Consider the following 15,668-nt stretch of genomic DNA (forward strand, 5'->3'; position numbering starts at 1 on the left):
TCAGGCTGAGTGTCTTCATAAGGTTAAATTGTGCGTCTGAACTCACTCCCTTACTCACAAGCCTTATCAATGCCTCCTTTGAAAACAGTACTGTCCTCACCAATCTAAAAAATGCCTGGGTACTCCCATTTCTAAAAAAGCCCTCACTCTACCCCAATATACCAACCAACTATTGCCCTATCACCACAGTGCCCTTCCTACTGAAAATACTAGATAAAGTAGCGTATCTCCAGATACAAAACTACCTGGAAGTCAACAAGCTCCTTGGCCTTCGCCAATCTGGCTTCCATCCAAGACATGGGACGGAAACCGCACTTCTGGATCTGAAAATGGAAATGGATGAGTTCACAGACAAAGGCAAACTAGCCTTGCGCCTCCTACTAAACCTCTCTGCAGCATTTGACCTGGTCAATCATAAAATTCTATGTAGTCATTTGGAATCAGCAGCCAACTTCTCTCCTAAAGTCATTCAGTGGATACAATCATTCCTCACGGACAGAACAATGAGCGTCTTTTCCCTCGAGCGCAGCAGCCCAACTGAGCCCGGTCACTTGTGGCGTCCCACAAGGCTCCTGCGTATCTCCTACGCTGTACAATATTTCTACTAAGCCCCATTTGACCGCCTCAACGATTTGGGTGTCACCTACACTAATTATACAGACGACACCCAACATTTTTATTCCCATCACCGGCTCTCATGACCTCGATTCAACCAACATCAATATCATCTATCAAACCATCCAAACTTGGATGGCGCATCATGGCCTATGCTTAAACGACGACAAGACCGAGCTTCTCCTCCTAGGATCACAACTTTGCCTAAAAAAACACAATGACTCCTTCAAGTCCTTCAACATAGATGTCAACATCATAAAGGTCTCGAAAGAAGTAAAAACCCTGGGTTATTACCTAGACGCATCCCTGACACTATCCAAAGAAGTTAATGCAACCACATCAACAGCAGCCTACACCTCTAAGCTCATTAACGCGTGTAGGCACTGCCTATCTCCTGACAGATTCACCACACTTGCTAGAGCTCTCATCTTGTCCAGACTGGACTACTGCAATGCCCTCTACGTGGGCACTAAGAGCAAAAACATCAAAAGACTTCAGGTCTTACAAAACAACACCCTCAGAGTAGCCCTAAATATACCAAACACATAAGAAGGAATGCACACTGGCTTCCGGTTCAAGAGGGTATTATCTTCAAAACTCTCACACTGACACACAAATGTCTAAACAACCGAGCGCCTACCTACCTAGCAGACAAAATCACCAGATCCCAATCGATCAGGCCTACGTGTGCCACGCATAGACACATGCTAGCCACACCTAGATTCAAGCTACAGAATGCAGGAGGTAGCAGCTTCCCTATAATAGCTACAAAACACTAGAATACACTACCAGCTAGACTAAGGTCTGAAGACTCTTTCTGGACCTTCAGAAAACAACTAAAAACACATCTCTTTTCACAGGCGATATCTATTTAAAGCATGCCCCTTAGCTTGCAGTCACTTACAGAAGTTACTATTTACGCTTAGCGTATACAGCATCCAGTCATCCACCCTTAATGTATTCATGTCACATATCTATAATGTATATATGTTACTCTGCAATTTGCTATATGCACTGTCTTCACATGTAAAGCTCAGCGCCCAGATGCCTCCGGGTTCGGCGCGCTATATAAATTGCAAAATAAATAAATAAAGGACTCAGAGGTGACAAACAATTCCTTTATATACATACTGAATATTTTTAATTAATAATCCCAGAGGTGTGGGCATTACTGATAAGGTAATGGCCCGGGCCCGCGGTTTCGCTCGGGTTTTAGCATGGGCCTCAATACCATTACATGACCTTGAAAGTCCCCCCACTGAGGGGTTTATAGCTATTCGTACCTCACTTTGATTTCTGGGATGCTAATAGCTTTTGTTTTAAGTTGAGAAACCGTGTGGTCGCAGTTTCTTAAGTAAACAAATCTACAAAACCCATGGACAAAGGCAGAAGGGAACTACTCCTAGTACATTCTCCTTTTACATAGTGGACATTTTTGGGGCCAAGGGGCCAGTGGAGGAAGAGGCAAGCCAGATGGGAAGCCAGCGGGAGATGCGGTAAGTGTCAGTGTTGGGGGTCACAGCATGAGGGATAGTGTTAAAGGAGAGTAGAGGGATGTCAGGGAGTGACTGGAGCCCACGCATTCAGAGGTGAAGATGGTGGCCGCCTGAGGTTCACAGGGCTTGAAACTTGGGCAATACCATGAGGTAAAGGCCGCCTCCTGAGCTCCCTGATTGGCTGGGAGGTCCCATGATGTCACCTTCCGGGTGCTAATATTCCTTATCATTCACATCGGCCAGTCCACATGCTTGTTTGTAATGATTTCTTGAAATACGTGGACAACAGATCTATCAGCGTGCTTATCCCGCTTAACCTTTCCGCTGCTTTTTACAGGGTGCATCGTGGCATCCTGCTCCACCGTCTTCAATCCACAATACGGGTTTTCCGTTTATTTGCTTCGACTGGATGCCTTCAAAGCATCCAACAAGCGCTTCCTCAAAGCTCACCCCGCTGCATTACGTTTCAACATCTACATTAGACCACTGAAGGACCTATTCAGATCTCACAATGTAAACTCCCATTCACATGCTGACGATACTCAGATCCATGGACGTAATTCCCCAACATTTGTGGCATGCCTTTTTGTCCCCCTCATCTTTTGGTGGGAGGGCCGCATTGTGGCTGCTGCATTCATTGATACTGTAATTGGATAGCGTGAGCCTGGCTGAGGTGCCTAGCCAGGCTTGCCCTGTCTCATTACATAATGCCGAGCTGAGCTCAGCTGCGTGTATGTTTGCTGATAGTCAGGGTTGCCGGCTGACCCTAATGAGGGCTACTTTTTTGGTAATATTAGTGGCAGATGGCATTTTTACACATAAAACTGCAGGATCATTGCAGATGCAGGAAACCCATCTATTAGAGCTCTGTCTGGGCACTCATGGGCAAAATATATGGAAACCTCCTAATTTGCATTTGGATTGCACCAACAGAAGTGACTTCACAGAAAAGTACATTGCAAGGAGCATCATCAGTCTTTGATATGTGGAGGCACCGTGGAAGGGACTTTAGAATAAGTTGCCATAAGTAAGCCAAGTGGCAAATAAGTTTCTGGTGCAAAATACCTAAAATGCACTATGGCTATGTATGGAGAAACTCTATCATAATCAGGCTTTTTTGTTAAAATAGCATGATATATTGTCATAAGCTTTGAAGTGAATCAGAATCACCTACAGGGCTTCAGATAAGACACAGTGTGGGCCTCATTATGACCCAGGCGGAAAACCATGGTGCTAATAGCACCATGGTCCATGCCGGTAACTTACCGACTCCGCCATGGAGAAAGGGGGCATTACCACCCCATTACAAGGTTGGCAGGGCGGTAATTCCCCCTTCCTCCCTTCCTCCATGGCCCTTCCCCATTCCCATTTTTGCCCCATAGGGCTCAATGGGAATGGGGAAGGTGCTAGGTACGGTACCGCAAATTGCGGTACCGTACTTAGCACCAAGGTCCCTTTGCGGGTCCCTACTTTAACGGCTGGTGTAGACCAGCCGTTAAGGTCGGGTCCCGCAAAGGGACCTCGTAATCAGGCACTAATGGGTTAACAGCGCCGCAGCCTTTTACGGTGCCGTTAACCCATTAGCGCCATGGTCGTAATGAGGCCCAGTGGGATTAAATGAATTGCCCAGGATCACAAACTTTGGTTAAATGGTGAAACTGGGATGTGGATAATTTAAGCAACTGTGCACATCTTCCCAGGTTTAGTTGATATAGATATTTATTAAGATTTTGCTTTACATTTCATGTGCCTAAATAATTATTTATAGCAGTGCCTTGGAAGAAAACCACATTACATAATAAGCTAGCCTTTCATAGTAGACTACCTGTACACTATATACATTGTCAGAGAAATATGTTGAGGAATGAGAGTATGGCTTGAGTTTTATTCCCCCCATCCTGCATGATCGCTCAAAAAACAAGTAAACGCCACAGCCTCCTCCACGGCCTACACAAATAAGCTCATCAATGCCTGTAAAGCATTCCTCTCACTGTCTAGCTGCATCACCCTAGCCAGAGCGCTAGTGCTCTCAAAACTCGACTACTGCAATACACTCTTCCTCTGCACCTCAAAGCGCAACTTGAACAAACTGCAGGTGTTACAGAACAATGGCCTCAGAGCAGCTATGAGTATCCCACAGCACCCTCACATCTCCAGCTTCAGACAAGATGCCCACTGGCTCCCAGTACAAGACAGAATTACCCTTAGATCACTAGTCATCGTCCACAAATGCCTCTCTAATGATGCTCCCAAGTACTTGGCAGATAAGTTTAACGAACACACACCAGCCAGACAAACCAGAACATTGTATTCTGATTGCCTTTCCATCCCCAAATTCACCTTAAAAAAAGAAGGTGGTTCCAGCTACCCGGTCCTAGCAGCCAAACAATGCAACGCTATACCTGTGAACCTTAGAGCAAAACCATCCTTCTGGACCTTCAGAGCGAAATCTAAGTCCTGGCTCGCCAACAAGACCTCTTCCACTGTCTGACTTATTAACCAGTGTCTCACCACTGTATTCTTTCCTGTGTCTGTCCTCTGACCATCATGTAACCCGGTCACGTGCACTTATTGTTATTATCATGCATGCCTATAACTTGTTGTAACCTGCTGTAAGTCTCTTCCGCCCAGTTACCTCAAGGTTCGGCGTGCAGTATAAAGAAACTAAACTAAACTAAAGTCACTAAAGTATCATGCAGATTAACGTGAGCCTAACAAATCCCCCCTGGGTTTTAAAGCCATAGTCATTATTTCATAAAACATGCAACATTATGCACCCTTCTCACTTCTGATCACTCCCTCACATACTCATTTCTAAGGAGACAAAAGTCCCTGCTAATAGTCACCCCCTCCCTCCCATCAGTGCCTAATGGTTCAGAGTGTAATTCTCTGTTGACACAGAGAAACGTGAGGAACCTCTGCTTCATGGACCTCCTTGGTACATTGTCCTGGCACCGGGGCACCTCTACCATTCGGAATGGGTAAGGTGTCCTGCTGCCAGGACAATATGCGTGCTGAGCAGGAATTGCTCGACACACTGTCCTGCCAGTGGGACACCTTTCCCTTTGGGCACTCTCTTTGAGGTGCCGGTCGGCAGTGCCGTCCCACTGACAAATGTCCCAGTCTGGCCTCCTGCTCGGTACGCTAGTGCTTGGGGTCATTTGAACAAAGAAAAACATACCTTAATTTTAATGAGTCAGAATGCTGCAAGTAATTTATGAAATCAGAATAAACAACCTAATCTGCTGTTTTAAAATCTTGCAGGCATTCATTGTGTATTATGTTGATATGCTAGTTTGAGTCAGTGCCCTGCTGGCAATAATCAAACACCAGCTCCCTTCAGCCTGCTTGCAGGCCCTCTGTAGGTTGAGGGGGTGCAGGCTTCTTACTGTTGTCAATGCAGTGAATTCTAAAGACCAACTGTGGTGTTATATGTTTCAGAAGACTGGCCTGCCTTTAGAACTGAATTTTAAAGCTATGCCACCAGTCTTATGAAAGTTATAACAGAGTGTCGGTGGACTCTTGTGGTGCAGTAGTTTAGTGTTAATCCTCAGAGCCACCGCAAACTGAAGCCCGGATGCATCACAACTCACTCCAACGCTATGCCTAAAAGACCAAAATTCCAGGTAAGGGTCCCAAACACCTTTTCAAGAAGATTGGCACCGCCTGCCCCGCACACGTTTTTCGTGGACACTGTCCCTGATGGATCAAAAGTTTTTTTACTTTGTTTTTTATTTGGACCAACAAATGAGCCCTGACGTTCGGATTAGCACTGTCATTAAAAAAAACTCCTTCTTTCACAAGAAGCTATTAAACAAGATCCTTCCTATCATCCCTCTGGAAAGCCACTCTGTTGTGGTGGGTGCCGTAGTAAACTCACCTGGACTACAGCATGGTACTATTTTCTGGATTACCAGATCTCCGAATCTGGGCAGTCCACTTAATGATGGGCATTAATAAATGCCACCCAGTTTCAACGCAACACAGAAACCTCCTTTGGCTTCCAGTCGGCTCCAGGATCCATTTCAAGGTCCTCCTTCCCATCTACAAATGTCTATGCGGAACTGCATCTAAACACTTAGAATCTAAAATCGCTTTGCTATCGTCCTGCATGCCTTCTGAGAACCGTCCCACCTACAATTTGCAAAAACCGAGGAGGCGAATGGTTTCATGGTTCTCAGTTCTTGGACCATGACGATGGAACACCCTCCGTTGACGCTGAGATCTTCACTGATTCTTTTTGCTCTTCAGATCAAACCTCATAACGCACTTATTCTAGCGCTCCCTTTTCCCCGTCTATCTTCAGCTTCTCTCCTCTATCATAAAAACTGGAGTGCCTGGGGACAATTCTGTTTGAAGTGTGCACTTTATAAATCGTCAAACATACATGTAAGGGGCCATCTGCTTCCAGAATAAGTCATAGTGTGACAGCATGCTAAATGAGCATTACACCTGACATGTGAAACTGTGGGGCAATATTTGGCAGCCTGGGTCTGTTGCGATTTAAAAGGAATAACTCATAGGCCTGTCCCCCTGAATAGAAAAGAGTCATTGGATCAGAATAGAAAGGAGAACGAGCTGCAATCTAATTATGGAACCCAATATACAGAATGTGCTAGAACATTGACATCGCCACCCCTGCACATTGGAGATGGCCATTCAATATCGTGTGTACAAATGCTTGAAATGCTACTGGCAGGAGGTGTGTGGGGGAACGGATGCAGGGTGTACACACCCAGCTCCACAGTTCCTTTTAGTTATTTACCATTAAAAGAGTAAAGAAGGGGAAACAATATATCAACTTTATTCTAGGGGAGACATCCCTTTGCTGGTGCCGTGATGTTCAGTGTGTTCTTGGAGTTTGTAAGCCTGAACCTAACTTGTATTTTTCTTGCGATGGCCACCAGGCCCCGGGAGAAGATACCCGGGGATGGCACTGTTTCACTCGTTGCAACCAGCGCCTCGTGCTCTAAATACTGCTGGCTAGGGCTCTCTGCAGGTTGTTTGTCTACTGTTAATGGCAGCGCCATACTGAGATACTGCCTTGCAGCTGCTCACAGTTCACACCCAGCAGGACGCTAAGGGCCTCATTACACGGTAGGCGGTAGGGATTTAACGTTACCGGTAATGGAATACCGGTAACGCTAAATCCCCATCCAAATTATGACCTTGCTCACCGCTATTTGCGGCACCGCTAAGTACGGTGCCACTAATAGCAGCCAGTCCGCGGGCGCGCGACACTCGCGTCCGTAATTTACGCCATGCCGCTATTAGCACATCATCACAAGCCAGGCGGACGTGCCAATAGCGGCATGGAAAAGCACCCAAAACCCCTTACCGGCATGGTGCTAATACCGCCATCGCGAACCACCCGTTAAAAGAACTGTGCAGTGTTACCACCTGCCACAGGTGGCACAATCAGCACAGGTGGAGGCAATGGAGACTGTGGCTGCTCAAAAGAAGCACACCACACCCCTTACCACACCCCTTCCCACACCAAGATGGTTCCAATACTAGCAGCATTACATGGCCTGGAGGACCTGATTGCAGCGCAGCTGCAACAACAACAGGCAGCACAGAGGAGACGCAGGAGGAGGAGGAGGGCAAGACAGGCACAGCAAGCACCACCATGGCACCTAATCATACCAAGCACCCACCAATTCCCAGGATCAGAGCCAGTCCATTTAACCTAACACCTGAGCAGATACACACCCTGTACCGTCTGGATCGGGATACCATCACCAGCATCGTGGACATGATACACCACGATATTGTGAGCCTCAGACATCAGAACTGCCATCCCCCCTCTACTGAAGATGGTGACTGTGCTCCACTTCCTGGCCACAGGCACCTACCAGCATACAGTGGGGCAGATGCATGGCATCTCCCAACCAGTATTCTCACGCACACTGAACCAGGTACTCGATGCCCTCGTGAAGCATGCACCCGAACACATATACATGCCACGGACTGCCCAGGAGATTGTAAACACCAAAGTCGGTTTCTATTCACTGGCAGGCATCCCAAGTTGCATCGGGCAATCGACTGTACACATGTGGAATTGGTCGTCCCACATCACAATGAAGTAGTGTACCGAAACAGGAAGCAATTCCACTCCATCAATGTCCAAATGGTATGTGACGCCAACAAGATAATCACACATTGCTGTGCCAGATTTCCCAGATCTACCCAATATTTCCATGGTCCTGCGGAACTACTATCCCCCGCTACATGGAGCGATAAACGGAACAACCTTTGTGGCTACTTGGTGAGTAGCAGGCCAAGCACATGGCAGTGTGCTTGGGGGGGGAGAGATAGATACTCCAACTGGGTGTGCTTGGGGGGGAGGAGAGAGATAGATACTCCACTGGGTGTAGCCTGTAGTCCGTTGTCCAAATGCACATACAGATGTAAGCCAATGTCCATCTGGGAGGGCCGCAACGTACTGGAGATGAACGGACATGCAAGTATATGCTACACAACACAGATGACAATGCAAGTCTAGAAACATCAAACATCAAACCACATCCACACTGCACAACATTCCACGCCACAAAATACACAAATGTCATCCATGCCGTCAACATAGTCATGCTGAATTCGTCCAGCACGACATCAATAATGCAATGTGCCCTTCAATGCATGCTAAGGGATACCCCCTAGCCATAGCAATGCACCACGAACCCATAGCACCACTGAAGTGATGCCTCTCAGCATGGCAATGTCAATGTTGGAAGGGCAGTACACCACCAGTGTGGTACCAAATCTGCCTGGGCACAGGGACACCTAAGACCTGGCCTCACACAGGACATGTCAATTACTGTTGGAGGCATTAATAGGGCATGTCTACTTGCAGGGCTGAGCCCACCTTTGCACATTGCAGTTACACAGACCATTTGCATGTATGCTGTTGATTGTGTACTTGAATCTCAATGCCAAGTCAATGTTTGTGAAATGAACAGGCCACACTTGAGGTGAACAGTAACAGGACCCCATTCCTTCCCCCATATAGGTGATGCCGGCTATCCCCTGAAGAGGTGGCTCCTCACACCTGTACGGAACCCACAGAACAGGCACAAAGAGGAATACAATCGTGCACACACCCGTACCCGCATCGTGATCGAGCAGACTTTTGGACTTTTGAACTCACGGTTTAGGTGCATTAGCAGGTCTGGTGGCGCTCTCCTGTATGGCCATGACAAGGTGGCCAAGATCACCATGGCATGTGTCATGCTGCACAATATGTGTATCAGACGGAATGTGCCACTGTCCCCTGACGTTGAAATAGAAGCACCTGATGAGGATGATGATGGTGATGAGGATGGAGGTGAAGGGGATGCAGGTCATGCAAGAGGGGATGGCCAGGAGGGACGTGCTGTGAGACAGCATCTGATGAACCAAATATTCTGAGTAACATGTTCTCGTACTGTCACCTGGATATGGCTAGTAATGCACTGGTGTCTGTTTGTGAGTTCACAATGGACACTGGCGTCAATAAAGTACACATACACAATGAAGGAGTCCAGGCCTGTGTTTTGCTCAAACACCAGTGTATTTATGAACTTAAACAGGAAAATGTGTATGTCCCCAATCATCCCACCACCCTTCCTGCCCACCCCCCACAACAGTCCCATCACACCCATCTCCCCCACCCCCACAACAGTCCCATCACACCCTTCCCCCCCCACCCCACACAACAGTCCCTCATGTGTCTTCCACAATGTTTGCGTCCAGGCATGCATGCGGAAGCATGAACATTAACTCCCTATTGGTCATTGCCAAAACCAGCATTGGGAGGCTGCCTAGAGGTGCGCCTGGTGGTGCGTGAGGAGCGTCGGGGTGGGCTTGACTGCCGCGAACTGGCGGACGAAGAAGGGGCAGACTGTCCAGGTGGTGGTGGTGGTGGTGGTGGTGGTGGGAATTGGCGGTCCATAGCATCCGCAATACGTTTGAGGACCTCCCGAACTCGGATGAGCTCCCCACACAGCCTGTCTGTGCATGCCTCCATCCCCTCCCTGGACAGCCTGGATGTCTCCGCAATCTCCTCCCTGAGACGGACAGCCTCCTCCACGTGCTGCCCAACCAGCACAGTGAGACCCTGTTGCCGCTGGCTGATGCTGGCCAGGTCAAGGGCAGTGTCGGGCTCTGGTGGTGTGGCTGGTGTGCATTGTGATGCAGGCAGGTGAACAGATGGAGGCACCGGGGGGCTACTGAAAGCTCCCATGGACTCATCACCAGTGACGTTGGAGCCAGGTGTGTGCGGTGGTGATGGCTGGGGGGGTCCAGAGGGGCTTGGGGTGTGCATGCCCAGGTCGAATTCTGTTGGGTCCTCCACATCAGATAATGGAGCAGTGGCTGCTGCCTCTCCTGCCGAACTGGCTGCAGCTGATGGTGGTCCCTCTGTGGCTGTGATCGGTGGTGGTGAGTGGACCTCCGGAGGTGGGGCAGTTGGCTTTGGTGTGGCCTTGGCAGTGGCGCTCAACCGATGTTTGAGACTCTGCAAATGGAGCCTTGTGCCTTTTCCCCTGGATGTTGTGGGGGTGTCCTCTGTGGGCTGTGACCTTTTTTCTTCTGCGCAGGGGGTGCCTGGGATGCATTCCCACTATCGTCACAGTCTGTATGTGACCCTGTTGGGGACAAGAAGGGGGATGGCATTGGTTACGGTTTGATGTACTTAATGCAGGATACATCATCAATGCAGTTGTGGGCATTTGGACTTCATTGTGAAGGATGCAGGTGACGTGTCAGTTCAGTGGCTCATCCATGCAGTGTTGTGTGTGGCACTTGGCTCTGTTGATGTGTGCATGTGTGTGTGTTTGTGTCTGGCACTGACATGGGCAGGGTGGGATGCATGTGTGGCTGTTTGGCCATCCATGAGGTGATTCTGGGCTGACATTTGCGGGGAACAGTAGATTCACATTTCATGCTTCATAGGTACACTTACCTCCATCCGAAGTGCCTTCCACGCCATGCTCCATCCTCCCGAATCCCTCGATGCATTCAACTCCTATGAGGTTGGCACATGTCTCCTCCCATTCTTTTAGTTTAATTGGCGACCCCGATCCACCTGCTGTGGCAATGTTGTGATTTTCTGCCAAGATCATTCTGACCCGGAGTCTAAGGTCATCCCATCTTTTCCAGCACTCACGTACATTGCGGGTGCTGGTGCCCACAGCACTTACTTTCAGTGCCACCTCCTCCCAGATTGCTTTTTTTTTTTAGGAGTGACTCCCGCCGCATGTCGTTTGCGAAGACCACTGCAGCATTTTCAGATAGGGTCTGTGTCAGCATTAGTAGCTCCTCAGTCGAAAACTTTTCTTTCCGCTGGCGGTCAGTTGTTTTTTTGAGAGCCTTGGGCATGGTAAGGGTGTTCCAGATAATTTCCAACAGCAAAGTGCTACAAACAGGTCCACGGGGCAGAGGATGGCAATGGATTGTGTTTTTAAAGTTGGTCGCCATGCTCTTTCCCGTTCCTGTGCGATGACACTGTTTCCGGTTCCACTATTTAACGGTCAACGCTATTCGCATGCTGCGTCAAGGCGGAGATGCTATCTGCACTGTCGTCGAAGCCGGTAAGGGACTATTGGGGGAGTTTAGCGGCATGGCAGTAGGGGCATTACTGGCATGGCGCGATGCTCGTGTCCGCGTACTCGTAATGGTACGCTATTAGCGCCCTCATGCGAGGGCGGACACGTTAAGGGCGCCATGCCGGTAATTTGCGATTTTTAGGGCGCAACGTGTAATGAGGCCCTGTGTCTCTTTGGCAGAAATGTATGTTATTCCCAAAAAATGAAGCTCTGAACACCTATTGACTGTTTCAATCATTGTGTAATGATTGATACAGACTAGAGTTGGCTAACTGGGGAGAGACAAGGCAGAAAGTCTAGTTATGTGCCGGGACATGTGTGGGAAAATGCTTCTGTATGTTGTCATGCACCCATGCTGGACAGTTCGTGCAATAACGTGAAAATACCAGGACAAACATGTTAATGAAGCACATAAAAGATTGTTTTACGGAGATTTATTAAATATAAAAAATGGAGGTATACGAAAATGTGTGGTCCTATAAGTTTCAGAAAAACACTTTTTTATTGAAGGGTGCTCTGAACAGGAGGGCCAATTAAATGCTCGTATTGATTGACAGGCTATGGTAGGCTGTGCTCCTTTACCCCATGGTGTGAGTGGAAGCAGGAGTGCTGTGTTAGTGTTATTCTTTGCAACAATAGAAGTCCTGTCTTCCGTAGCACCTGGCAGTGGCACCTGCAGCGTAAGAAAATGGTGGAAGAAATGTAGGCAACATGAGAGATAAGGAGTAGCTCCGGGTTCAAGGCACATGCTGGGATAGATATGCAGCTTTCCATCTCACTGGCCAAATTACACGATTGCCTTTTTGATTTTACTCACTGTTCAGTGAGAGAACAGGCTCATTTAACAAATAATGTTCCCATTCACAGGCACAGTGCACAAGTCTCAACAACAAAAAGTAGCAGAAGTGTCTCTGCTGGCCTGACATAGATGTGGAGAGAAAGCAAAACGAACTACCTGAAGGATGGAAGTTATATTTTTTTAGGGGAAAAAAAACGAATTTGAAATATATTTGTATTTGGTTCATTTTTGCAATGTGCAGAAAAAGGCTGTACATTACTCTGCCGCTGGTGTCCCAGGGAATACATGTGGCTTTGACAGGTCAACATTGCTTTTTTTGAGCCCCGGTTTCAAATAATAATTAAGGTCCTATAAAGCTTAATTCGAACCATGTAACATTAGGAATGTTCAATTGGTGTTTTCATTGGAAGATCTGCAGGCTTTTTTTTTTATTTTAATAATTTTTTTTATTATTCAAGATACAGATATTATTACATGTGTTAGCACATTACAGACTTTGAGTAGATCTGGTAAACATAAAGAATGAACAGAGATAACAATTTTTAACAAGGAAAGGTATAACCGTATTGAAGATATATAAAATTTGATGCATTAAATTGAACAAGAATGGAGTAGAAATTGTAGATAGTGCTGATTAAACCTGGATTAATATAATACATATCTGTAATGGGTAACTGATATGGAGATATGAGTAGAGAGATGGGGAGACAAAACATGGAAACAGACAGCTAACATACCAGATACAGAAGGGAGCGAGGTGGAGGGGGGGAAGATGGGTATAACAGATTATTGCATAAAACTGATTCTTCTATTACAGTGATAATTAAAAACAAGCATTTTTATATAAATATAATCATTCGATTAGTAAAGTAAGCATAGGAATGTATATTCAGGAGCCATGAGCAGTTGCATTGAAACAGTTGAGATAACATGTGAAATAGTACCATTTAGCGTTGTATTTAGGGATTGTATTAAGATTTTTAGCCATGCACATTTCCAATTTGTGAGTTTGACATAAAGCATTCCACCATGCTCTGGTAGAGAGCGATTGAAAGTCTTTCCAGTTTGATGTAATACATTTTAATGCTATGCATATGAGTAGGTGGTATAATCTAGCAGAGTCCGGTGGAATATATGTTGTAATGACTACGCTTCCTAAGAATATGCTTAAAGGAGAAAACGGAACATCTACAGAGAAGATGCGCTGAATACATTTCCAAATATCGTACCAAAATTTGACAATATATGAACATTCAAAGAACATATGCATGTAAGTGGCAGGAGACAGGCCACACGACCAACATTTAGCGTCGTAGTTCGTGTTAGTCTTCGCTAATTTAGCCAGAGTAATGAATGCTCTATGTATAAAGAAATAGTAGTGTTGTGTAATGTTAGCTGAGACCGATACTTGTTTGATTTTAGAAAACAGGCGGAGCCATATGTGGTCCTCAAACTTATATCCTAAGTCAAGTTCCCATTTCAGACAAATAGGACAAATATTAAATGTTGAGGTTAGCATATTATATATTTTTGAGGCTCTGACCTCACCTGTCATGGTTAGCTGTAGTAGTCTAAAGGCGTCTGGAGAAAGAATCTCATAGGAGAAATTATTTAGTGCATCAAGGCAGGAGTTGATTAACTTATTGTAAAACTGAAAGTCAGTCTTGGGTATGGTGAATAAGGTAGAGAATTGTTGGAAGGAAGAGAATAGAAGGACCATCTATAATGTGTTGGATGAATCTAATTCCCTTTCCAATCCATGCTTTACGATTGAGGATCTTTTTTATTAATGACAATATTCTTATTATGCCATAGTAAAGGGGATAGGTATTTATTGGGGTTTTTGGTATGGGGGAAGAGAAAGGATTGTAGAGCTGAAACGGCTGCTTTAATAGGTTCCGAAATGTTCTTAGAAGAATACTTAAATATGTATATATGGTCAGTAATATCGTGTGGAGGAACTATATGTTTCTCTATTGTACACCATATAGGGATATCGGCAGATTCGGGGTCTGTGAACCATTGGTGAGATTGTTTTATGAGAAATGCAGAGTGGTATAGCTTAAAGTCAGGGAATTTAACACCACCCATTTCATAAGTTGCTTTGAGTTTAGTTAGCGCAATTCTTCTGCTTTTTCCTATTCCCGAAAGAAAATTTAGTAGTATGGAATATATAGATTTGAAAAAGGAAAGGGATAGTGGAACGGAAAGAAGCTGAAGATAGTAAAGTACAATAGGGGACAGCATCATTTTAATAGTATCCAACCGCCCCCACCAGGAGAGGTAAAGAGGGGACCACTTGGATGTAAGGTCTTTCAGGGTGTCCAATAGTGTTTTAGTATTGAGCTTGATGGTTTCTTGAATTGTAGGGGCAAAACGAAGTCCTAAATATTTGATGGATCCACTACACCATTTGAGGCCAAAAGATTCAATGTCATGCTTGAGGCAATAGGGATTTAATGGCATAATTTCTGATTTTTGTCTGTTAAGTTTATATCCTGATACATGACCAAACTGAGATAGAGTGTCTAAGAGGTTAGGTATATGGAATTTAGGGTTTTTGATTAGGATAAGAATATCGTCGGCATAAGCAGCAATTTTGGTTATTGAGGTGCCTACTTTAATCCCTGGGATATTTTTGTTTAATCTTATTGATTCCAGCAACGGTTGAAGTGAGAGAATATATAATAACGGTGAGAAGGGGCAACCTTGCCGTGTGCCTCTGAGTAAGGTGAAGAATTAAGAGGTTTATCCATTTAAATATATAGCAGATTTGGGGGCTAAATATAGACGTTTTACCAGTGAGATAAATTTCTCAGCAAATCCGTGCCAGCGTAGGGATTGGAACATGAAATTCCAATCTACACGGTCAAGAGCTTTTTCCACGTCCAAAGCGATGGCAGCATATCCTTGTCTGTCTTTTTTGTCCTTGGCTACTAGACTAATGGCATTCAGTCTAGCATTTGAGGATATGTTGCGTCCTTTTACATAACCTGTTTGATCTGCTTTAATCAAATTTGGGAGGGAAGATTCAATTCTATTAGCAAGAATTTTAGCAAAAATTGTGCTTTCTATGTTGATAAGAGAAATGGGTCGATAGTTACTGGGGAGGGAAGGGTCATTGTCAGGTTTAGGGAAAATGATAAGTAAAGCTTCTGAAAATGATCCAGA

General features: G+C 45.8%; 1 protein-coding gene across 3 annotated transcripts in view; it reads right to left on the reverse strand.

The window, feature by feature from the left end:
• The window catches only part of MLKL (mixed lineage kinase domain like pseudokinase), a 250,379-nt gene that overhangs the window by 143,101 nt on the left and 91,610 nt on the right, over nt 1-15,668 (reverse strand). The gene's annotated exons all lie outside the window — the stretch shown is intronic.

This window comes from Ambystoma mexicanum, chromosome 1p (assembly GCF_040938575.1).
Source record: "Ambystoma mexicanum isolate Mex_15411 chromosome 1p, UKY_AmexF1_1, whole genome shotgun sequence".
NCBI lineage: Eukaryota > Metazoa > Chordata > Amphibia > Caudata > Ambystomatidae > Ambystoma > Ambystoma mexicanum.